At 43.6% G+C, this 24,905-nt stretch overlaps 1 protein-coding gene across 1 annotated transcript in view; it reads right to left on the bottom strand.

Moving 5' to 3' along the window:
• The window catches only part of LOC147737537 (uncharacterized), a 63,533-nt gene extending 39,221 nt beyond the window's left edge, over positions 1–24,312 (bottom strand). Inside the window, exon 1 of the mRNA XM_086936179.1 lies at positions 24,169–24,312. The gene's annotated coding sequence lies outside the window, so the exon portion shown is untranslated. The remainder of the gene's footprint in view (positions 1–24,168) is intronic.
• Positions 24,313–24,905: the final 593 nt, after the last annotated feature.

Here is a 24,905-nt window from a genome sequence, read left to right as displayed (position 1 = left end):
GGAGGCTAACATTATGCATTAATCTTTTAATGCAGCTCACACACAGCCGCTTACATCACAAAGACTAGAATAAGAACAAAGTGACATCATATTATCCATAAAAGGCATGTGCCAGGAAAGATCAGCCTCTTTTAGATGCCTCGAACGACAAGTCAAACGAAAAATACATCTTAAAACTTGAAGGAAGTATTGTCGAAACTTGGAAAATCCTTGGAGATTCATCAATTCGAATTGTCTGGAAGAAAATAAAGCAAATCAAGAAAGGCACAAAGTAACCTTCAGAAGAAGCAATTAGAAAAGCATAACATAAGGTTAAAAGGGCATGAAACATTGAAAACATTGTAAACCAAATCAATCCTCAATTTCCCTCCAGGGAGGGACGGGAGGGATAATGTTAGCCTCCGTGTCTTTAATGAAATCCAGATTCTCTGGTCATGTTAATAGGAGAATCGCAATTTAATTACAAGACAGGAGGCTACATTATGCATGTTGGTAGCTTTGAATCACAACGTCAGAAACATGTTCAATTGGTTTACAATAATGATGGGCAAAGGTAGAGGCATTAGACTAATCAGCAGCCTTAAGGATAGTATCCAACTTACCACCCGACCAGTATGACTTGCTGGCCATTGCGCTTCTTAGTGAATGAGCTTGAAATTTTGAAAGGTCAATACCAGCGAAGTTCATAGCCAATTTAACCCACCTTGCGATAGAGCAGGATGAGATGGGTTTAAAGGGTTTGACATAGGAAACAAGAATTTGATTTGCATCAGGGGGTCGGAGATTAGACATCCTGGAGTCGTATTCCTTCAAACAATCAACCACACAGAGTTTTTCGCAAAAATCAAAACGTGGATAGAAGATAAAGTCAGACATGGTTTTAGTTCTCCTAAAAATTTCTAATTTAACACCAAACATGTCATAACATCTATTAGAGATGTCCAGAGCTTTAACATCTGAAACTCTGCGACAAGAGACTAAACAAAGAAGAGAGGCAAGTTTAATTGAAAGACATTTTCTGTTAAGAAGGGAGTTATCAGGCCAGGAGCAAAAAAGGTCAAGCAATAGTTTAACATCCCAAACAGATTGATATTTAGGCCTAGGGGGCCTTTTAAGTCTGATACTTTTAAGGACTCTAGAAATAATAACGTTCTTACCTACCGTCTTACCGTTGACAATAGAGTGACCTGCGGAAATAGCAGACCTATAACAGTTAATGGATCTATAGGAGAGACCACTGTCGAAAAGTTCCACTAGGAAATTGACTATATTAACGATAGGAGCTTCCACGGGATCCAAGTCCCTTACCAAGCACCAACTAGACCATTTTTTCCAGTTGTTATTATATCTGTAGTGTGTTCCAGGTGCCCAAGATTCTCAGAGGAGTGTAAGAGCAGATGACGAAAGTCCAGACAATTGATTAGATTGCCTGACACTTTCCAAGCAAGGAGGTTCAGGTTCCCTGAAAGAACCAGGAGGTGATCTTCTCCGTTTGCGTTTAGGAGGAGTCCTTGAGAAGCCGGGATTAGGAGGGGAATGTCGCACGAAAGTTCCAAAGCTGTGGGGAACCCATGCCTGAGACGGCCAGAAAGGGGTTATCAGCACTGTTCCTGTCTCACTTTCTGTAGAACCCTTTGGATCATAGCAAAGGGGGGAAAGGCGTAGGGTCGGAGAGGAGCCCAAGGTTGGAGGAAAGCGTTGACAGCTAGAGCACCCGGGTCTGGCATCCAGCTGAAATACTGTGGAAGCTGGGAAGTCAAACGGCTTGCAAAAAGGTCCACATCGAAAGGACCCCAATAGTGGACCAGGGAATTGAAAATGGTCGGATTGAGTTTCCAATCGCTGAAATCTACTAGGAACCTCGAGTTCCAATCTGCTGAGAGGTTGGATTTTCCGGGGAGGTACTCTGCCCTCAGGGAAATCTTGTGTTCCAAACAGAACATCCAAAGTTTCCTGGCCAGATCCGATAGGTCGGCAGATTTCGTACCGCCGAGACGGTTGATATACGAGACTGCGGAAACGTTGTCCATCTTCAGGAGAACGGATCTACCCTGAAGAGATTGTCTGAAGCTCTTCAAGGCGTAGAGACCGGCCGTCATTCTAAGAAATTTATATGGTGGGAAGATTCCGAAGGGGTCCATACACCACCAGTGTCCTGGTCGAGGAGACGGGCACGCCAACCATAAAGGCTGGCGTCTGACTCTAGAACGAAGTCTGGAGTTGAACCAAAGATAGCTCTTCCATTCCAGGCGTCCAAATTGTCCAGCCACCAAGAAAGTTCCAGTCTGGCTTCTTCGTCCAGAGAGACTTGGTCTCCGTACCAAAGTCCGGATCTGAGAGCTTTGGCTTTTACTATCTGAAGAGCACGGTAGTTCAGGGGGCCAGGGAAGATAGCTTGGATCGAGGAAGAAAGGAGACCAAGGAGTCTGGCCAGCTCTCTGAGGGATAAAGAGTGATGTTTGAGGACAAATCTGATCTCTTTCCGAATTTTGGCAATCTTCTTTTTGGGGAATAAGAGAAGACACCTGGATGTGTCCACAGTGAAGCCAAGGAACTCCAGAGATTTGGAGGGTAAAAGGATTGATTTTTCCCTGTTTATAATGAACCCAAGGCTTTCTATGAGGTTCATGGAGGTTTGTAGATCTTCTAGAATCTGAGAGTGAGATTGGGACATTATCAGTATGTCGTCTAGATAGATGATGAGACGAATACCCCTGGCTCTTAGGATGGAGACTATCGTTCTCATGATTTTGGTGAAACACCAAGGGGCGGATGAAAGACCAAAAGGGAGGGCCTGAAATTGAAAAAGGCGATTGTCCTAAATGAACTGGAGAAAGGACTGATGTTCTATTGCCATGGGAATGGTAAAATAGGCGTCTTTTAAGTACAATTTGACTAGCCAATCTCCTTGGAGTAGAAGGTCCCTGAGCAGATGGATGCCTTCCGTCTTGAAATGACGGTAGACGAGGTACTTGTTTACCTCTCGGAGGTTTATCATTGGGCGCCAACCCTTGTCTTTCTTTTCGACTAGGAAAAGGGTGCTTACAAAATGCTTTTGAGACCAAGGAACCTCTATTATTGCGCCCTTCTTTAACATAGAGAAAAACTCTTCTTTGACGATTTCTAGATGTTCTGAAGAGAGAATCAGAGGATTGGGAGTGGTAAATTGGAAAGGAATCTCTGTGAAGTCTATTTTGAAGCCCTGAACTGTTTCTAGAACCCACGGGTCTTGAGTCAAGGATTCCCAGACATGAATGAAATGTTTGAGTCTGCCCCCGACCTTTGGAGGGGAAGAAGAAAGAAGTACACTTACTTGAGGTGGTGTTGTTGGAAGCACCACAAGCGGGGAAGCCTCTTCCGCGTGAACCTCTCCCTCTTTGTGGGAAGTATTGTCTGGTGTTGGAGGGGTAGAAGCCTCTACCTCTACCGGATGAACCTCTTCCTCTTCCGTAGGTGAAAGGCCGGAAATTCCCTCGGCCGGAAGAACGGCCTCTTCCACCGGCCTAGGGCTTTGTCTAAAGCTGTAAATGTTGCCACATATTTGCCGAGAGATTTGATCATATCTTGTCCGAAGAGGAGGCCATTAGGCTTAGATGATGGCTCCTTTTCAGCAAGATCCCCGAGTTTCGGGTTGATTCTGATGAGGACGGATTTCCTCCTTTCAATATTGAGGGAGGAGTTAGCATTACCAAGGAGTACAATGGCTCTCTGACTCCAACCTTTTATTAGGTTAATGTCCAGGGGTGTGTTGGAAATATGTGATTCCTCAGCAAGGTCGAGGATCCTGGTAAGGGGGCCTAGAAGTTCAAGAAGATGATCTTGACAGGCTTTAAGGGCTCTTTCCAGGCCTTTTCTTGGATCCTTGCCTAGTTTAAACAGGAACTTAATTAAGTCTGGGTCTAAGTTGGGAGTTTGACAGACTTTACCCTCTATGAATGGACGGGGGCACTCAGACCTCATGGTGTTGCGCGATTCTCTTTCAAGAGAGTTTCTCAGCCATTTGGTGACAAATTTAGCTATGTGATCGTGAGGGTACCACTTTTTACTGTTAGGGTGGGAGATGTTTTCTGGGGAGAACATTTCCCCACCAAGAGGGTCAAGGATCGCGTCCTTTGACGAGGGGGAGGAATGCGCCTCTGAGAGAGCATTAAGGTCCCAGTCATCAGTGTCTTGCTCGTCAAGATCCAAGACAAATTCATTGTCAGGATCCAGGAAGAATTCCTCTTCCTATGAGCTGGAATTGACACGAGCACTGACAATAGTTGCGTCGCTGACGGCGCTCATCAAATTCGTCCCGCTAGGAACACTAAAGCCATGCGTGCCGCAAGGGGCAACCTTACCTTTTGGGGCGCTTGGGCCTCCCATGTCTTTTGAGGTGCTTGGACCTCCCATGCCTTTTGAGGTGCTTGGACCTCCCATCTCAACTGAGGTAACGCGACCTCCATCAGTGCTTAGGCAGTGTTTGTTTTTTTGGTAGCCTTAGAGTGTTCAGCTTCTAGATCAGAAGTGTTTTCATCAAGTAAGAGGGACCTTTTATTAGACATAACCTCACGGAATGTATTTAGCATACAGGTCCTCATTTCCCTTTGAAGGAAGGATTTAAAATGATCACTGTTATGATTGGGGGAGCTTGCCATAGCGTCATCTGATTCTAAATCAGACATGGCAGGTAAGTAAAATAATAAGGTGTAAGGGGGTTATTTCTTATTATTAAATAAATTAAATAATTATTATTAGAATGAGGATAAAGCTTAAAGGGTATGGTAGTTTGATTATGGATATAAGTGGAGTTAGGTAATAAATCACCTCTCCCTTTTTTTATTTTTATTTATTTTTTATATCAAGAACCTAAGGTAAATTAAAGTCGGGTAATATTAGCTAAACTAAGACCTAAGGTAAACTATATATCGATTTGAGAACTAAGCTAAACTAAATATCAATTTTGAGGACTCGAGGCAAGGAACAGCTGTTTGGCAGGAGCGCAGTCGGTAAAGCCTTCAAACGGCAACCGATGCGCTCGAGCTGTAAGAAATTGAGACCGAGGAATGGACCCTGGCAGATACACAGCGTTGCGTTGCTGTTGACAAGGGCCATTTCTCGAATTGAGATTGATGAGGGCGAGATGTCGGGCTTCGCGGGCTTGGCCAGACGTGAGGCGATATACCACTGGGAACGCAGGGAACAGTCCACAGGGAACCTCAGAAGGGGAGGAGGTAGGAGAGTGTGCGCGATGCGCAGAAGGGGAAAAGGGTGCTCGACGCGCAGTTAATCGAGGAGAGACCTACTACGATGGGTAAAGGATCGACAACCATAAATTGGAAGTCGAGGGAGGGTGGGGGAGGGGATCGCAGGGAGTCACAGCGATCGAGAAAGGGGTGGGGAGCGAGTCACACCACAAATTCAGGTTGAAAGGTGCCATAGTAATAAATAACAATTAAGCATGTTCAACAATAAAGCAGTATAAGAATATAAGTACATTATATCAAAATATAGGCACCATATGAGAATACAAAGGTAAACTGGCATAAACAGTAGTAAGGATTGAAGAGGAGTTACTTATCTGTTGTGAGCCGCATTTAAAAGAGGCTGATCTTCCCTGGCACATGCCTTTTATGGATACTATGATGTCACTTTGTTCCTATTCTAGTCTTTGTGATGTAAGCGGCTGTGTGTGAGCTGCATTAAAGGATTAATGCATAATGTAGCCTCCGGTCTTGTAATGAAATTTTGTAATCTTTTGATACTGTTGTGCTGAAGGATGCAAATTTTGTTTGTTTTACTAGTTTGATGTTTTCTTCCTACCATTATGTACGTCAATCTCTGGTTATCCTAAGGGTACGTATGTAAGGACTACAGTGATGTACTTCACCCATGCTCATATGACCATATAATTTTTGAGAATGTGATACATATAGTTCTATACAATGAGTGTAAGGTGATGAGCAGAACACCAGCTTCATAATCCCAGCTTCTGATTTATTATGCACTTTTTGGTCTCTCAGAGGTTTTTGTGCCATGTTATCAGGGCTGATAGCGGTTACATTGACACTAGTTTAAACGCGGCCGGCCCGAAGTGGTTGTAGTCGGCTTGCTGTGTTAATATGCATTACTACCTATATTATTGATGGATGCCTGATGATCACTTTAGAGCGCTGCCGGCCATACAATGGTTGTAGGCACTGAGCTATGCTCATGCTCTCAATTACCAATAAAGATTTTGAAAAAAACTGTAACGCTGTAAGAATCACAAGGTGCCAATGGATGAGGGGCCCGGGCATGGATTAGTCTCTCTGGAGCTGACTGCCAAGTCAGAGGAAACCGGAGGCCATGGCCTGCAAGCACATGGTGCAGGAATTAGCCGCAGTGGTCCTAGAAAACATCTAGTGCTCCAGGCTAAGATAGGGCTGCTGGCCTACAGGGAAATCACAGCAGGTTCGGGCGCAAAGTGCTTAGAATATTGAGAACAAGCAATGCCCAGCAGGGCAATAGCAGACGGTCGAAGGCAGCAAGGCCCAGACGAGACTGAAAGGGGTAACACCTCGGGCCCTCACCATCAAGCAACAGCGTAGTGGAGCTCAGTGGGAGGACAACCCGGTGACTGCCACCCACTGGGGCTGTGACCCCCACGACAAGGCAGGCCAGTCTGGTGATGTGGTAAGAGATATAGCAGCCATGTCCTCAGCGAGAAGCAAGAAGGATCAGAATCTAAAAAAGATGCTGACCAAGCTCCCGATGACCGGCAGCGGAGAAGGGAGGCTCTCCCCAACGACACAAATCAGCCAAGATGTAGACACCTCTGAAGCCCTAGTTACCCACACCTTTTTAGAGTCGCTATTCGGTGCATTACAAAGCGACTTGCAGATGCTGAAAAGGGAAATAGCGGAGGAGATGAAGGAGATAACCAATGGAGGCCACACGTTCCCAAACAGCATCAACGTCCCGCCTTTTGATAAGGTGGGATGTTGATGCCGTTGGGGACCATATGGCCTCCATCGAGGATCAGAAGCAAGCCCGGGAAGAGGAGGTGGAGCATCTACAGCAAAAGATAGTCCGGCTCAAGGCTCAACAGATCAATCTCCAGGCACACACAGAAGACCTGGAGAATCGGTCTCGGCGAAACAACATCCGTGTGAAGGGAGTTCCACCTAAAGAAGAAGGGCCAGACATCACACAATACCTGCAGGGTCTCTTCAGGGGCATACTGGGCGCCCCCACAGGATATTTTGGCTTACATTCCAGACTTTCAACTAAAAGAGTGTATGCTACGTGCTGCCTGGGACAAGCAACCACTAAGATATCAGGACCACTCCATAGCTTTGTACCAGGACCTGGCTCTAATACCCTTTCAAAAGTGTAAGGAGTTCCGAGTGGCAACCCTGCATCTTCGAAATCAAGGAATACCGTATTCTTTGGGTCACCCTTTCTGGCTGATTTTCATATGGCAGGGCAAACTCCTCCAGCTCAGATCCATGCAGGACACTTGCCAGGTGCTAGGTATCGAGAATCCAATCCAGGAGGAGACAGAGGGCCCACAGACCAAAACTCCTCGAGAAAGATGACATAAGGTCTACGGGAGGAGTAGCACAGAGCGAGCAACGAGACCGGACCCCAAGGCACAAGAATGACTGGCAGTGCTGGAGACATTGTCGAAGGAGACATTCCCCCATGATGACACCGTGAATGACTGAGGGACAGACAAGTGACATTTGCAAGGCTGGGTGGGCAGCGAAGAAGTCTGCGGGGAGCGTAGAGACACGGGGAGTGTACAGACACAGGGAACTGGACACACACGTTCCCAACTATTCCGACTTCCGAGGACGTGCACGCACGAATGGCGGGCCCTGGACAATTTGAGGTGAATGGGTTTCTAAGTTGGGGTTAGAGAGGGGAGGGTGGAGAACTGGTGTGCAGGTTAGTGGCATTGAAGAGAGGATCAAACGGCAATGGAAGCCGGGCAGACGTTGGGAGCTCAGGGGGGAAGAGGGATCACAGGGACCCAAATACAGGCCAAAGCTGGTGCACTCACTATGACACGCTATTTCCCATTTCTATTTATAGAGCGCACTACTGCCGAGGCTTCTTGGCGCTAAAGGAAAATGAACAGACCAAAATGCTATCAAGGGCTTATAACATCCTAGCAACAACCCCCAAGCAGGGTCGACCATTTGGGGGGTTTATCAATCTGGGTCAATATTAAGACAGGAGGATGCATAAAAACTGTGCATACAGATAACAATCATTTTCTAGGCAAATTATTTAATAGGGGAATTTCCTTTTGGATAATTAATTTTTATAACAATGATTTTCATTCTGTTCCAAATATGCATTTTATAAATGTGATTACATTTATTGCATCTATTGGAAAATCCAAAGACTCTTTCAAGTTAGTAGGAATCTGTCTAGGGGCGATTTTAATGCTAAGCTATCTTACTCATGGTCAAGCGAATATTCACACAGCAGCAGACAAACATGCAATAGGGGTAGAGAGCTAATGGACCATTTGAATACCCTTAACTTAATTAATGTTATGGAAATTGATGCAACTACAAAAGATAATGCCCCCCCCTCAAACGACATTCAGAGGGAGGGGCTGCTCATCTGCAATTGATAATGTTTTTTTATCTCCCCCGCTTTAGAAGCAAGCTTACTTAAAGCCGAAATTATGGCCACAATCTTTAGGGACCATAACCCAATACAAGTAACGTTATGGATGTCTCCAGTTCCAACGCCTCAGACAGAATGTGGTGCTGGAGATCTATCACCGTCTATAGATAACCGCAGACTGGTATGGCGAGGCATTAATAACGCAGACCTATTCAGTTCTATGGTTAGTGGAAACACGAATCTTATTAACATCTGTTTAGAGGCCCTGTTGCACACCCAGTGGCTATCAGCGCCTTTACCGAACTCATTGGAGCCAATAAATCCTTGCTGTCTAAACCCATTTGCACAGTACTGCGCGAACCTAGATGGTTCAATCAGGAGTGCTCAATTGCCAACTGGAAGCTCCGCAAGGCCCTATCTCAAAGCCCTAGGTGTAATGATTTGGTCAAGTCCTTAAGGTTGACATATAAGCAGGCTATTGCTAATAGGAAGGAACAGTTATTAGGTGAGCCCTGGGATGCGCTCAATAATGCTGCCAGCTTAAATAATGGGAATATATTTTGGACTACCATTAAAGAGTTAAGATCAATGGGACAACCAGTAACTCCCATCAGCTGCAACATTATGAGCGCTACCTGGGAAAGTCACTTCTCCACTATTTACCAAGAGCCTGCTTTTTAATCCGACCCTTTTATTAACAGGGTGCCATCTGGAGTCTCATTATCAATAAACGAGGTTGAAGAGGCTATAAGTCAGAGTGCGGGCAATAAAACTCCAGGCCCTTATGGGTTGCCCATCAATCTTATTAAATATAAACTAGATTTTTGGGCCCCACTGTAGTTAAATATTTTTAATAATCTAACCAATGCCCAATTGCCTAAGACATGGTGTACCAGCACGATCGTTCCCATTTTTAAAAAGGGCGATTGCACACAACCATGTTGCTATAGACCGATCTCCCTCATAGATAACACCCTTAAAATTTTAGGCAGAGTTTAAAAAAAAAATGTTAACCTGGAGAGAGGACAATCCGATTTTAGAACAATGCCAACTAGGTTTCAGGGGTAAAGTTGGCAAGAACAAGCAATGTCTTTGATCATAGGGAAGTACACTTTTGCACAGCACTCGCCACTTTACTTAGCTTTTATGGACCTGTCCTCAGCTTTCGATTTTGTCAATAGGTCCCGTCTATGGCCCATCCTTTTAGAAAATGGACTGGATGAGGCCCTTGTTCATTTTTTTGCCTATCTCCATAGGGACCATAGGATTGGTGGTGGGGGAGAAGATTCCAATGACATCAGTGTAGATAGAGGGGTCAGACAGGGGTGTGTTCTGGCCCCTCTCCTATTTATCATATATATATATATATATATATATATATATATATATATATATATATATATATATATATATATATACATATATATAAACAATTTACAGAAATCACTGATCCCACTAACTAATGATGTTCCCAGAATTCAAGGCAAACCTCTCCCAGTGCTTTTATACACAGATGATGCGGTTTCAATTGGTCGCACACCAAATGCACTACGCACTTTAGTTCGAGGTTTCACAGATTTTATGTCCGGCCTAGATTTAGGCACACATTTTAAGAAATCTTTTATACTGCGTTGTGGGCCAAGGAAATGTCCTTTAAATGTTATCTCTGTGGGCGACCAAAAAGTAACTTGCACTGCTACTTTCCCTTATCTGGGAATGGTCTTCGCTGTGAACGGCACCTGGTGTGAACACTTGGCATATTGTAAAAGTAAGTTCTCGAGGGATTTTAACTCAATCCTCAGTCTCCTCCGCCCTAAGAGATCGAGAACAATTCCAGCCTTTTTAAAGATTTTTAAGATCCAGTGTGTACCAATAGCTACCTATGGGGCAGAGGTATGGAGTGTTGTCAAATGCTCTTGCGTCCAATCAAAGGAAAATAGATTTTGTAGAAAACTCTTGGGTGCTCCAATCTCCACCCCTTTGTACATATGTCAAGGCGAACTGAAATTAGGATACATTGAAGACATCATAAGGGCCCGCCCCGAACTATTTGGGCTATCCATAATGAAGAATCCCGAGGCATCTCTCACAAGGGACATAATAGATGGTAGTCTTCGCTGTGAGAAAGGGATGGATATTCCATGGCTTCCTGGGGTAGTCAAGAGTCTGGAAAGCGTTAACCTTGGTAGGCTATTTGCCAATTCGAACACAGCTGTAACAATGGACAAAAAAGTTTTAAAGACAGCATTGTACGCACTTTATAGCGCAGAAAGACTAGAAAGGGAATTGAATAAACAAACTGTTGCAAAATGTATTCATTAACTACCAGAAAACTCCTACATTCCAAGTATGTCTCTGGTTATATAGCTAACCCTATAGAATACTCCTTGGTCATTTCCCTCAAACTGGCTTTGCCTGTGAAACTCGAGGATAAATATACAACGTAAGCATACGAAAAAAGGCCATCGGGACTGGATTATTTTTTTCAAAATCAGCCCTATGTCTAAAGGAAAGGGCTGACAAGAGCACATGACTACAAATATGTAAAATGCGGCAAAAAGGGAGCGTAAAGAATTACAACGTGGGTGACTCAAAAACAAAAAATACAGTTTCTCTTTTGTAGGTCGGCAGGTGCTGTTGATTACAAAAGAACAGGGGTAAAGATATTTTACAGTGGCTTAAAAGTTCTAGTAAAGGCTTACAAAATCAAAAGGTCTTTTTTATGAGCCACAAGTCATTCACATTCATTAAAGTTTGTATTTTTACCTAGAACGAACATTGCCATCTAGTGGAAAAGTGAAGCGAGTCAGCTTACTGTATAAAGTACTTGCTCTTTTTTAGGTGTACAGCAAGCATCTGTACTGCATTCCCATTAAGAGAAACGACAGACATTCGCCTCACGTACCCAGTATCCCTGTGTTTCCCAGACGTATACAAACATTACCAGTCACTGCTATGATGCCTAAAGTTTTATCATGAAACTAACGCATATCCCCTGTACCGCCAATTTCTATTCAATCATTAATGCTTTACATACTCGAGGAATTCTAATATTTTATTTATATAGCACTTAGTTACTATCCTGACGAGGCGTTGACGCACTTTTGTAATTTTCTAATACACGACCATTAAAATACGAGCATCTCTCTACCAAAAGTTACACGATATTCAACAGCCCTACTGCCAACCACGTGCTAGTGCCACATTTCTAGGGCTTCCCGGGGCTTTTCTAAGCATTGGACTAGGTTAAGCATTTTCAGGACATACATGAAGTAGGAAGTGTGTTGGCCGTCCCTCCCACCGACCTCCTGTCGTCCGATGAACCAATTAAGCAGGAGGTGGCATAAAGATAAGGATAGTCCCCCAGAAGGACTTTCTCCATTCAAAGAAGCGCGGGTTCAGCATGACTGGTTTCCCGGACCCTTATAGCGCATCTTAGGTGCGATAGATCTGCGAATGTTCGCAGAGGGAAACCGAGTGACACCGTGTTCGGAGGAACAGACACTCGCGTGGATCCCTCTGTGTGAGCTTCCCTGTCTTTAAAGAGAAGATAGGACATTGTTAACTCCAAGATCTGCAGCATTCTGGGTCACTGGTTTGCGCTGCAATGAAGGGCGTAGTCAACCGACCACTTTAGACGGGGCAGGGGGTTTCCTTACAGCCAATGCCTTTTTGTCACATGAAATGAGGAAAAGAAAGAAAGACAGAGGGGAGAAACTATGGAAACTAGTGGTTCTTTCTTATTTTTGAAAGGATGCTGGCTAAACACAAAACAAGAACCAGCCACTGAAGTGTCTACATTCTGAAACGGCCCACTTCTCACTTGGTATACAGCTACAGCAGGGAAAGCATCGTTAACAAGCTCTTGGCATTTCTGCGGGGAGGGGGGGAGGAGACATGCTAGACAAAGTACAGCCGGCCGTGGGCAGCAACAGCAGTGGTGACTAATTAGGGGGAGGAAAAATGCCTGAGCAAATGGCAAGCTTGTGCACGGGACCATGCACTTTAATGGCCGTGAAGCAGGGGGCGAGGCAGCGGAACCTTTTGAAGTGGCCTGGCGGCCGTGAAATGAGAAATGCTGCTGCCAGGGGGAAGGCTGGTGCATGAGAGCAGGTCTCGTGATTGTGATTCACGTGAACTGTTCAAAATCCTCTGGAGGAGAGCCCTTGGCCTGAAGTTTTTGGTTTCACTGCATTAGGGCTCTTTTTCTATTCCTGCGGAATAGGAAAGGGGCAAGCCCTAAAAACAGCACCTGATTTTAACTGTCCCGTTAAGATAGCACTGTGCACGTAATGTGATTCTCCTCGCATGCATTTTCAGAGAACCAATGTCTGAGAAACTCATTTACTTATAGCGCTGGTAATGCAAAAGTATACTTAATAGCCTCTAGTCTATTCGCTATCGGGAAGCATTTTTAAATATAACACTATAATACTGTTACTTCAAATATCCGGCGAGCTGTACATTAATTTTTAAAATGGGATTTACACTTTATGCATCCCGCCTCATAATTCAATATGGGTAAAGCAAACACAAATAACCAATCTATTTAAAATTCCTCTCTTGCGGCGTAACACGACCCAGTTAATCCTATATACAGGTTTAGCTAAACAGTGCCTACCATTCCCGATCTGATTATTTTACTTGACACATGCCAGTATATCCGTAGACTACTACGCACCCATTCCAAACTGCAACCATGTTGCCCTATATTACTCACACATAGACAGCAGACAGACTTTTCACTTACCTAAAATTCAATATTCTGAATCGTACAGGCGTTCCAGTGGTGATGTGATAAAACACCCCGGTTAGAGAACAGGAACAGGATTCATTTTACCGCTTGTGAGTTTAAATGAACGCCGACCAATCATACACATATTAGGGGGCCGATTATGATGGCGGACGGACCTGAGTCCGTCCGCCACCATAGAGTAGGAGGGACAGTCCACAGGGGCTGGGGCGGTCCCTCCGTGCAGATTAGGATGTGACCGCCACCCTGGCGGTCACATCCTCAATCTTTAACATTGCGGCGGGTGCAGCTTCAAGCTGCACCCGCCGCAATGTTAAAAATGCATGCACGGCATTTGCGTGCACAAAGCAGCAGGCACCGCGCGGTGCCTGCCGCTTTGTCCACGCAAACGCAGGGGGGTACCATAGGTACCCCCCATGTGCACCCCCCACCCCCCCTTCACAAAGGGGGCCCGCAACGGGCCCCCGAAGTCAATGTATGTATGCTTTTCCACGGCGGAAAAGCCGCCGTGGAAAAGCATATGATTTCAGCTATCCTAATATGGCCGGCGGTGTCTGATAGACACCGTCAGCCATGTTGGAGCTTTTCCGTCGCGGCGGGAAGGCGACCGTGGCGGAAAAGCTGCGGACGGATTTTGAGACCCACCGCCATCCTAATTTGGCGGTGGGTCTTTTGTGCCTCCACAGCGGTTTTCCCGCATCCTCCGGGCCGGCGGTGGCTTCCGCCGGCTCGGAGGATGAGGGAAAACCGCGATCCTAATCGAGACCTATATTCGCCGTCTACTCGATCACATGACGACCTGACGGATGCCTGTCGCGCCCATCCACGTAGTTTACTATTCCAGCCATAAGCCAACCATGAGACATTCGCCATGATTGGTTTACCTTGCGTTACATGATGTCACTGACGGAGTCGGCAGTAACTTGTAAGAAAACAACAGCGTGTCCCACACGGTATCGCTGTTTTTTTCCTTCAATGCTGTTGCTGCGTAACTTTACTGTACCACAATACGTACAAAATGGATTAATGCACTTGTATGAATGTGAACAAAGGATACAAGTCAACTACCTGATCACCTCACTAATCATGAAAAACGGAGGAATGTTCACACATCATCCTGTGATATGCTTAGCATGAGTGCCTATTTTTTGCACCATGGTTAACACGATTCGTGCTTTTTAAATCCAAAACTGCTGCCTTAGTGCCATTCTCAATAATATGCGTTGGACTAAGACTCTCCATCCTGTTCAAATATCCCAAAAGAGGCCATACTAAGTGGGTATTGTCATGGCCCAAGGGCAATATCGGCACGTGATAGAGAGGCTCTATACATGCACAAAAAACATCCTAAGAACATCATTATTTACAAGTTTACCATGCCAATAAGAGTATTGCTATATTCCAGCACTAATCATTGAGTTTTCTAAAACATAACATGTACTTATTATTTGCAGGTTGTCACTAAAGATCATTATTAAAAAGATCCGCTCCAACAAAACGAACATCTGTTGTGAGGCAATATTTATTACTATGGCATCACTATGATAGGCATGCCCACCTATGTGCATACATTCTTTCTTCATTTTTTGTTTCTTTTTGTTTTAGAACTCAATACAACGTGTGTTATAAAAAACTATATACAATATTATATTATTACACATAGAAAACTGAATATACATGATTGGGTTATGACCCCATCAGTTTATAAGCGCAGGAAGAGGTACTTCTAATTCAGTTATGTATTGTCAGATGGACCTCATGCCTGAGGACCACACGAGAAAACTCCAGGTAGTGCATAAGTTGGTCATTCCATTCAATTACAGCAGATAATGTTGTTCGTGATCAGTATTGAGGCCCATGGATACTGCTCTCAATTTGCAGATCCAACAGGCCTCGTTCTGTCGTAAGCGAAGTTCCCTGTCCTCGCCTCTTCCATCAATTGTCACACATTCAATTGCATGGAACTTAAAATTAGACCTGGGAAGGGTTGAACTGCAGTCATGCGAACAGATTGCATAGGATTGATCATTTTTTAAGACAGCCCTCCAATGTTAATACGGATGCATAGTTGTCTCACAGTACTTCCTACATATATTTTTGAACAGTCACATAGGATCAGATAGATAACATATGTCGACTGATTCATCCGTATAGTACTATTCACAATATGCACTTTACCTAGGTTTACTGTATTTTGCTACATTATGGATTGACCACTGAGCCAGGATACGTTGTTCCACGGAGGAAGGAGACGCTGTCCCTTCAAACCGGACCTTAATAGAAATCACCAACAGTCCTAAATAACGTCCAACTCTTCTGATGTGACAAATCTGTACCTCAATAACCGAGTGAGACGGTAGTTTTCTTCATTACTTGAAAGAGATCACACGGAACATTAAGCGTGTCATTTAATCGTTGTTCCAACTCATCGACCAACGCGTTTAATATGTTCCTTCAAGAACTTTATTGACACAGTATTAGAAAATTCGGTGACAGTCAACTAAAGGAGACACACCGCTTCACACCCCAAGGGAGTTTTTGCTTCAGCAATTGAAACATCCTCGTCCTGATGATGGTCTTTTTGACATCTGCAACCAAGACCGAAACGTCGACACTCCATCAACTCCACTAATGTTGTTTTCCAACACATATTCATAACCACATTTAATTGATCATTTTGGGTTATGTTTTGTTTACTAAATAGGAGCTGATGTGTTTTGTCATGAACTATAGATAAATTGTGTTCAATCTTTGTTCATGATCTGTTGCTACAATTAGTTTGTACATTTATCTCCCACAATTTGTTTTCAGTAAAGATTTTTTCAAACAAAAAAATCCCTTTGCTCTGCTTTTCTTCTGACCTTCCACTGATTCGTTTATCCATCTAAAGAAATATTGTTATCCAGTGGATACAGTTGAGTGTTACTATGGTACAACTCAGAACTAAGACTGAATGATCCAAAAACAAATCCCTTGTAGCACCTCTTTGTGTTGAATTATACATTATGGATTGGACATTGCTATCTATATAGTTTTCTAGTGGTTTTTATCCTGTACATGTGTTACTTTTATGGATACGTTGCTATCCGAATAAAGTCTTTTGGATTGGTTACTTTCAGTCCTCTCACTCTTGAATGGGATTAGAAGTGTTTCTTTAAGTTAGCTGCTGCTTATGGCTTTCCCTGACAGTGCTCTGTGGATAACTCATGTTCCTGCAGCTAGCAGATAATTAATTTCCAAGTTCAGGAGCACTCTGAGAGGCACAGTGACAAGAGCTGGCTCACAACGTTTTGTGTATTAAGTTTATGTGCAGGTCAGTAGTGTAACAAAACTTGAGCCCTCCCCCAACTCCCCCCTGCAAAAAACATGGACGCCCTCCTTCCCCCAGGCTATCAGGATCTCTCATGCCAGAATTAATTAAATGAAGGGTGTCAAGTATTCATATTGTAACCTCGAACTGCATATTGTTTTGTATTATCATGCTTCAAATTCTGATCATGGCAAAGTGCAATATTGTTTTAAACCTTCTTTGTCTAAACAATATAGCAATGTAACTTGCTTTTTATGCGCATACTTTCATTCACTGCTCTGAGTAAAAGCAGCTTGTTCTGCTAATCCTTCCCTAACTTTCCAGAAGTGTCGGAGCAGACAGGCTCGCTGAGTCATTCTTTGTTACTGAGTGAGTCGGTTACATTTTTGCAACATTTCTTCCGTGAGTCTGTTTATTCATAAATGCATTGTGACAAGAGGCTCAAAGAAGATGTTTATGTATTTGTAAGGTGCATAGCTTCCCTTAGGCTTCCCCATGCGCATTTTCCTGGGTAGTGTGTTCCACATTTTAGGAACCAAGTGCTTGAAGGACCTTCCTCCCCATTTTTCTATTTTTATTCTGCCCTGTTGCATAAGAAGATCCTCTGATGAGCTTAGGGTCCTACTCGGTGTATAGTGTGTAACCAATTTTTTGGATTAAGGCCGGTCCTCTGTCATTCATGGCTCTGTGGGCGATACACAGTGCCTTGAACTTGATCCTCGCCTGGACTGGAAGCCAGTGAAGTGTCCTCAGGACTGCCCTGGCCGACTGCTGTTTAAGGGATTTGTAGCAAGGTTCTTGCTGTGGCATTCTGCACTACCTGCAACCGGGTAATGACGTATTTTGGTGCGCCCAGATACAGCGAGTTCCCGTAGGCCAGCTGTGACATGATTAATGCTTGGATCACAATTCTACAAGATTGTTCAGTTTGCATGGGTAGAATTTTACGAAGCATATGGAGTAAGCCAAAACATTTGCCTGAAAGTTTCTTTGCTTGGGTCTCCATGCTTAACATTTTTGTCTAGCTATATTCCCAGGTTTTTGATGGCAGTCTTGGGGGTTGGTGGTTCTTTCAACTGGTAGGGTGTTAAAATATCGATTACAAAAATATAGCTGACATAAATATAGTTGTAAAAATATCGTTTACAAAAATATCGACACCCTATACTTAAACAGGTAAGTACATAAATATCTACTCAAAAATATTGTTGTAATTAATATAGATGTAAAAAATATCGACTTTTTAAATTAATTAAAATTACATTAAATAATAAATAAATGTAAGTACTATTAACAAAATACATTACATTACTTTTATTTTTTAAATATTTAAAACAAATTAACTACACTTTTTCATTATAAACTTAATAAATGTGTACATATACATATATTTAACACATTACTTTATATAAAAACAATCATACATACATATAATTAAAATATACAATATATTATTAGTTAAAACATTTGATAGCGTAGGGGAAAAAAGTACTATTCCCACTCCAGAGGGTGCAACAGTAGGGAAAGCGTTGGATAGCGTAGGGGGTAAAAATTACTATTCCCACTCCAGAGGGTGCAACAGTAGGGAAAGCGTTGGATAGCGTAGGGGTAAAAATTACTATTCCCACTCCAGGGGTGCAACAGTAGGGAAAACGTTGGATAGCGTAGGAGTAAAAATTACTATTCCCACTCCAGAGGGTGCAACAGTAGGGAAAGCGCTGGATAGCATAGGGGTAAAAATTACTATTCCCACTCATGAGAGTGCAACAGTAGGGAAAGTGTTGGATAGCGTAGGGGTAACAATTACTATTCCCACTCCTGAGAGTGCAACAGTAGGGAAAGAGGGAAAGTGTTGGATAGCGTAGGGGTAACAATTACTATTCCCACTCCAGAGGGTGCAACAGTAGGGAAAGCGTTGGATAGCATAGGAATAAAAATTACTATTCCCACTCCAGGGGGTGCAACAGTAGGGAAAGCGTTGGATAGCGTAGGAGTAAAAATTACTATTCCCACTGCAGAGGGTGCAACAGTAGGGAAAGTGTTGGATAGCGTAGGGGTAAAAATTACTATTCCCACTCCAGAGGGTGCAACAGTAGGGAAAGCGTTGGATAGCGTAGGGGTAAAAATTACTATTCCCACTCCAGAGGGTGCAACAGTAGGGAAAGCGGTGGATAGCGTAGGAGTAAAAATTACTATTCCCACTCCAGAGGGTGCAACAGTAGGGAAAGCGTTGGATAGCGTAGGGGTAAAAATTACTATTCCCACTCCAGGGGGTGCAACAGCAGGGAAAGCGTTGGATAGCGTAGGGGTAAAAATTACTATTCCCACTCCAGAGGGTGCAACAGTAGGGAAAGCGTTGGATAGCGTAGGGGTAAAAATTACTATTCCGACTCCAGGGGGTGCAACAGTAGGGAAAGCGTTGGATAGCGTAGGGGTAAAAATTACTAAATGTATTTAGTCATTTATAAAATAACAAATATTTATTTTTATTTATTTAATCATTAATTAAATAATTAATCAATTAAAATGTAATTAATTTACTACATTTTCACTAAAAACTTCCAGTACACACACCTAAAATTATTTAAAAAATTAACATAATTAATTACATAATTATTAATCAATTAACTAATTGAAATTAATTAACTATTATTTATTACACTATTTATATTCATTTAAAACATTAATTAATCTAATATTTTATTATATTTAAATTACTTCCCACCCTACTCCCCTATAAACCCACAACCCGCTACGGAACTATTAATACTAAATTCAACATAAAATACATTATTAACTAATAAAATACTGCAAAAAATACTACTTTGACTACAAATAATCAATAAAAACACTACATTACTTATAATTATTTAAAAAACGATATTTTTGTAAACTATGTTTTTGTAAACGATATTTATTACAACTATATTAATGTTATCGATATTACTTACCTGTCTGTCGATATTCTGGTCAGACTATGTTTTTGTCATCGATATTTCTTCCTGTAGATATTTTTGCAGCGATATTTAGGTAAGTTGATATTTTTGCAACGATATTCCCGTTCTCTACCCTTTCGACTGAGTAGGCCAGCTTATAAGATTCCTGGGGACTGTTTTGTTTCCCAGGAACATAAGTTCAGTTTTATCCCCATTCAATTTAAGGATCTATTTACACATCCATTCAGCTATTCGTGTCATACAAGGCCCTAGGTTGTTGTATAGGGAGTGGGGGTCGTTCGTCACTGATAATACAAGTTGTGTATCATCCGCGTACAACACTATGGATAGACCAAATTCTTGTACTATCCCTGTAAGAGGTTGCATGTAAATATTAAAAAGTGTGGTGCTTAGTGCAGTGTCCTGTGGGACTTCACACGGTAGTTGGAGGGTATCGGATAGATAGTTCCCTTCCAGCAACTCTGTCTTTCAGAAATTAAGTGAGCCACTGCCTGTAATACCTTCTTCCTTTAGCCGATCAATGTGCAATGGTCAACTGTATCAGATGTGGCACTCAGATCCAGGAGCAGCTGGCCGCTGAGCACCCCTGGTTTAACACTTTTTTAGTTCCTCACCACCAACAGAGCTGACTCTGTGCTATGTGAGGGACGGATACCCATTTGTGTGTTTGTGTGCCGGAAACCCATTTGTGTGTTGTGTGCTGTATTAATTTTTTGTTCTAAGAATTTGGTCTGTGCTTGGATCATGTCCCTTGGATATTGTCTAATAGCTGCCTTATATTGACTTTTGTTGGCAGGATCATAGTTTTTTCTCCACAACCTTTCCATTCTTTTACATGATTTTTTTGTCAGAATTAATTGCTTATTGAACCATGGGGCTTTAATCCTAACTTCAAGCTTACTTTGTCTGGTTTTCTGTGGGTGTTGGGCTGCAACTTTGTTGAGCCAGTCAGCCCAAATCTTGTTTGCCTCTTCTACGTCATCTGTCAGGCTTGGTCCTCTAATTCAATCCTTACGTTGTCAGGTAGGGATTTTGGCCATTTATTCTTAATCCCGGTTACTTTGTGACTGGTGTGTCGAGCCTGTGGATTTTCCAGTGTAAACGGGATGAAATAATGATCCGACAATGGCATTGGTATAGGGGTCCCGACTTTTAGCTTAGGGACATTTGAAACAAGCATTGGCGTAAGCAATAGGTCTCACCTTTGGGACCTTATAAGTGTTTAGCCATGCACAAGTTGATGCTGTTGCACTAAGGATATTGTGCTGCATAACTAAATACTTATAAGGTTCCAAAAGCAAGACATATTGGCTATGCCAATGTTTGTTTAGTGTTGCACTGGTGTTTCCTTTGGTACAGTGCTATACACCGTATTTTAAAATAGGGTTAATACATTTAATCAAATAAACGTTGCCTGTGAAAGATCGTTTCCTACTGTTTTTGTAGTGTTGCTCTGGTGTTTCCTTTCTATCAAAAAATGTTTTTGTGTCAAGGATCAGAGCGGCAGTGGAAATATACAGTGAATCATGGCCTCCAATAGTGGGTGTAAAAATGGCATCAATGTTGTGCTTTGGCATGCTGAAGGCACCATCTATGCATGTTTGTAATTCTGAGGAGATAGGATATTATTCTATTCTGACTTGTGTTGTAGGCGAACCCTAGTACGAGTCTACACTAACTGTTTATTGCTCATTTTAAACTAATAAAGAGATTGAATTGGAGGACTCTGAGACTCTGAAAATGCATCACTGCCACGGACGAGACCTCTCTGGTTGTTTACTCGGAAGCAGGAGCAAATCTTGCAACAATACCTGAACTCCCGACAGTCATCTTCAAAAGTCTGAGTATAAAACAAGCTTCCAAAAACTATTTTCTTTACAGGTGCTTGTTGTCCTAGATATTCATGTATGCATGCGTATCTGCGGTGGCTGTCCTTAAGTGGCATTTTGCTAACTATTCAAAAGTGCACTCAAAGCGAGCTCTGGCTGATGCTTGCACATCCACAGAGCCATCGTTGAATGAACCGATTTTGTTTAAGTAAAGCACATTCAAATATTCTCCCTGTAGATGTGCGTGCATCAGTGGTAGGAGCGATATTTGATGAGATTTGTTAAAGCAAGGACCATTTCAAGATGCAAGTAGTGCATGCGTGCACTTGCGGCACGTTAGAATGTGCTTGTGGCACTTGCGGCACGTTAGAATGTGCTTGTGGCGCGCCCCAGTTTGCTCCCGCAAGGCGGATGCCGCTACAAGCACGAGTATGTGTTTCCAAAAAGAGCAGAGCAGCGGCTAAAGGTCCCCCTATGCAGCGCATGCGCACTGCGTATACAAGACCTAAAAATGGCATCCAGTATGGTACCCTTTACATGGGTGCTTGTGTTTATCGGTTGTTTCAGTTGCATGACCTCCATGTCATGAATTAATCTAACTGCTGTGATATTATCAGGTTCATCCAGATGGAAGTTAAAGTCCCCAATAATGTAATGGAGCTCTTGCTGGCCATCATGTCTGCTATTAAGCTGGGAAATTCCTCAAGGAATGGAGTGGGGGGTCCTTGGGGTCTATATAGCAGTGTGCCTGAAAACGAGTTATTAGCCGATGTTTTAGGCTGAATTGTACAGTTTCACTGTTGGTGGTGGCAACGGACGATATCATGCATTCATAGTCGTTTTTCTAAATGATTGCTACCCCGCCTCCCGTTTTTATAATCCTATCTTGTCTTTGTATAGGGAAATCTGGGGTTAGTCCTTGGATTATGTCAGGGGCGGACCAGTCTTTCAACCACGTTTCAGTAACGAAGAGAATGTCAAGTTCTTCATTCTCTATTAGCATTATGATTTCTGTGGTGTGTGCTGGCAAGGATCTACTGTTAATAAGTCCCATTTCCCATTGCTCATTCCTTGTGGGCCTATCTAGTTGTAGTGGCCCTTCAATCTTGCCTGAGTTAAACTCAGTCCGGCCAAGAGGGCATGACATCTTCTTGTTGGCGCTAGAGTCATCTCACAATGGGCTCTACCCGAGTATCTCAATGAGAGCAATAATGCTCTATCATATGTGATGAGCTTACAGTTTTCTGGGACGAATCCGGCATGGTTCCTTGCCCTTGACTGTGTCCAGACGCAAGCGGGCTAGCCTTAGGCGCGCCAGCAGCGTGCCGCTACGCGTCCGTGCTGCGGGCACCATAAGTAGACTTTTGCTTAGCTACTAGAGTGCTGACCTGTCTCTCGTTCCCCAAGAGGGCGACTCCTCAACTATGCTCACTGGTCCTGCCCCGCCAAGCTCCTGTTCTACTGTTCGACGTAAGTCATGCTTCCCCACAGTAACTAAGCCTTCAATTTAATTTCAGTTTTAAAAAAACATTTGTTTCAAAAAGCTTTCAATTTAAAATGCGATTGTCTTAGAAGCGTTCAGAGTAATTTTAAAAGTGATACATTCAATCAATCAAAATACTCTGGCTTGAAAAGACTGTGCAAACAAGCAAGTTCTCAGTTAGTACTCTCTGGTACCATGTGTCTGACATGTGTCAGTTTCTCAGATTCTTCCTGTTTATCTTGTTAAGCCATGGCAGGTTCTTGAGCTGTGCAGGGTGTGAGCATCTTGAAGGGCAGCCCCAGCTCTACCCCTCCCACTCCCCCCAATGGACAAGCTATGGCTTAGCAAGAGAAACAGGAAGATTCTAATCTGAGCCTCTTGTCACCATACATTAGGAATAAACAGACTCGCAGAATAAATGTTGCAAAACTGTAACAGGCTCACTCAGTAACCAAGAATAACTCAGCGAGCCTGTCTGCTCTGACACTTCTGGAAAGTTAGGGAAGGATTAGCAAAATGAGCATCTAAAACTCCCATGGGACCACCGAGAGCAAAGGATATACAGCGACCCCGGCTCAACACGACCCCTTTTTGAAGAACATGGAAATACACATGTAGCTGGGGCAGTTGCCAGGGAGGATCTAGATCAGTGATAATCAAAGTACGGCCCGGGGGACGCATAAGGCCCTCCAGGTCTTTACATGCGGACCCATGGGAAGCAGCAGCACTGGGCTGCCGTAACATGAAAAAGAAACGTACATATACAGCAAACACTTATTTAAAGGTTAATTGCAGTTAGGAAAAGGAAGTAACTAGGCCTTTAACTTTAGGAACACCTTCCCTACCCCGACTTTAAACCCCGCTGGCATCAGTGCGGCCCTAGGTCACACCATAGACCAAACTTTGCGAAAATGTTTGGGAGTACCTGTGACATAGATCAACAAAAGGCGGGTGTAGTTAGACAGGAGGATGAAACAGAAGCATGCATCTCTAAAAGGCTCAAACAGGAACAAATGAAAACAAGCATTGGCATAGCCAATAGGTCTTGCCTTTGGGACCTTATACGTGTTTAGCCACGCAACAGTTGATGCTGTTGCACCAAGGATATTGTGCTGTATAACTAGACACGTATAAGGTCCCAAAGGCGTGACCTACTGGCTATGCCAATGCTTGTTGTTTATGTTTAGCTATACAATATTTAGGTGTTCAATCTTTCTATCTCATGACCTCACCTGGGGTTTAATATGGATGCTGTCGTCCCTGCTGTGGTTTGGCCTCACCTGGGGTTTAATATGGGTGCTGTGGTCCCTGCTGTGGGTCTGGCACCCTCGCTGGCCCTGCTGAGCTTTCCAAGGCCTTTGTATAACACCAGGACTGAACTAAAGAGGGCCTAAGGATGAACAACTGCGCATGCGCGCAGGACAGCCACACCCTAAAGCTTGGTAAAAAGGGCCATGGATGAATAACTGCGCATGCGCGGAGGACAGACACGGCCGCCCGCCACCGAGCGGAAAGCCCTGAATTTACAACTGCGCATGCGCGGAGGACGGACAGATGTCCAGAAAATTCAACTCAAGAAGTCGTTGGAAGAAAGATTTATGTTGTTCACCAACACAGGCTCCGACAGCACGGAGCTCAGTAAAGGGCGAGTCCTGTGGCTCGTCAGCTGACAGCTCAGAGCCAGTACTGGTGGGACGGTGTCCTTGCAGGGACACAAAGAAGCACAACAATTCCAGTGACAATGAATAAGACACACGGAGCAGGGGGCGCCACAGCACGCGCTGAGATGCATTTCAGCGCAGAGCTCCTCGGTTCGGCTCCTCTGTAGTGGGGGGAAGTGTCTCTCCTCTGCGCAGGCGCAGTGAGGCTGAGCGTTCTCGGTCAAGGGCAGTTCACAGGCTGCTCTCCGTGCGAGGTCCCACACTTTGTGATTGCTCTGCCGTAGGAAAGTAGTGTCTTCACTCCGCAC

The sequence above is a fragment of the Lissotriton vulgaris genome, chromosome 1_1 (genome assembly GCF_964263255.1).
Source record: "Lissotriton vulgaris chromosome 1_1, aLisVul1.2, whole genome shotgun sequence".
Classification (NCBI taxonomy): domain Eukaryota; kingdom Metazoa; phylum Chordata; class Amphibia; order Caudata; family Salamandridae; genus Lissotriton; species Lissotriton vulgaris.
Note: the sequence above shows the minus strand (reverse complement) of the source record. Positions and strands in the feature narration are given on the sequence as shown.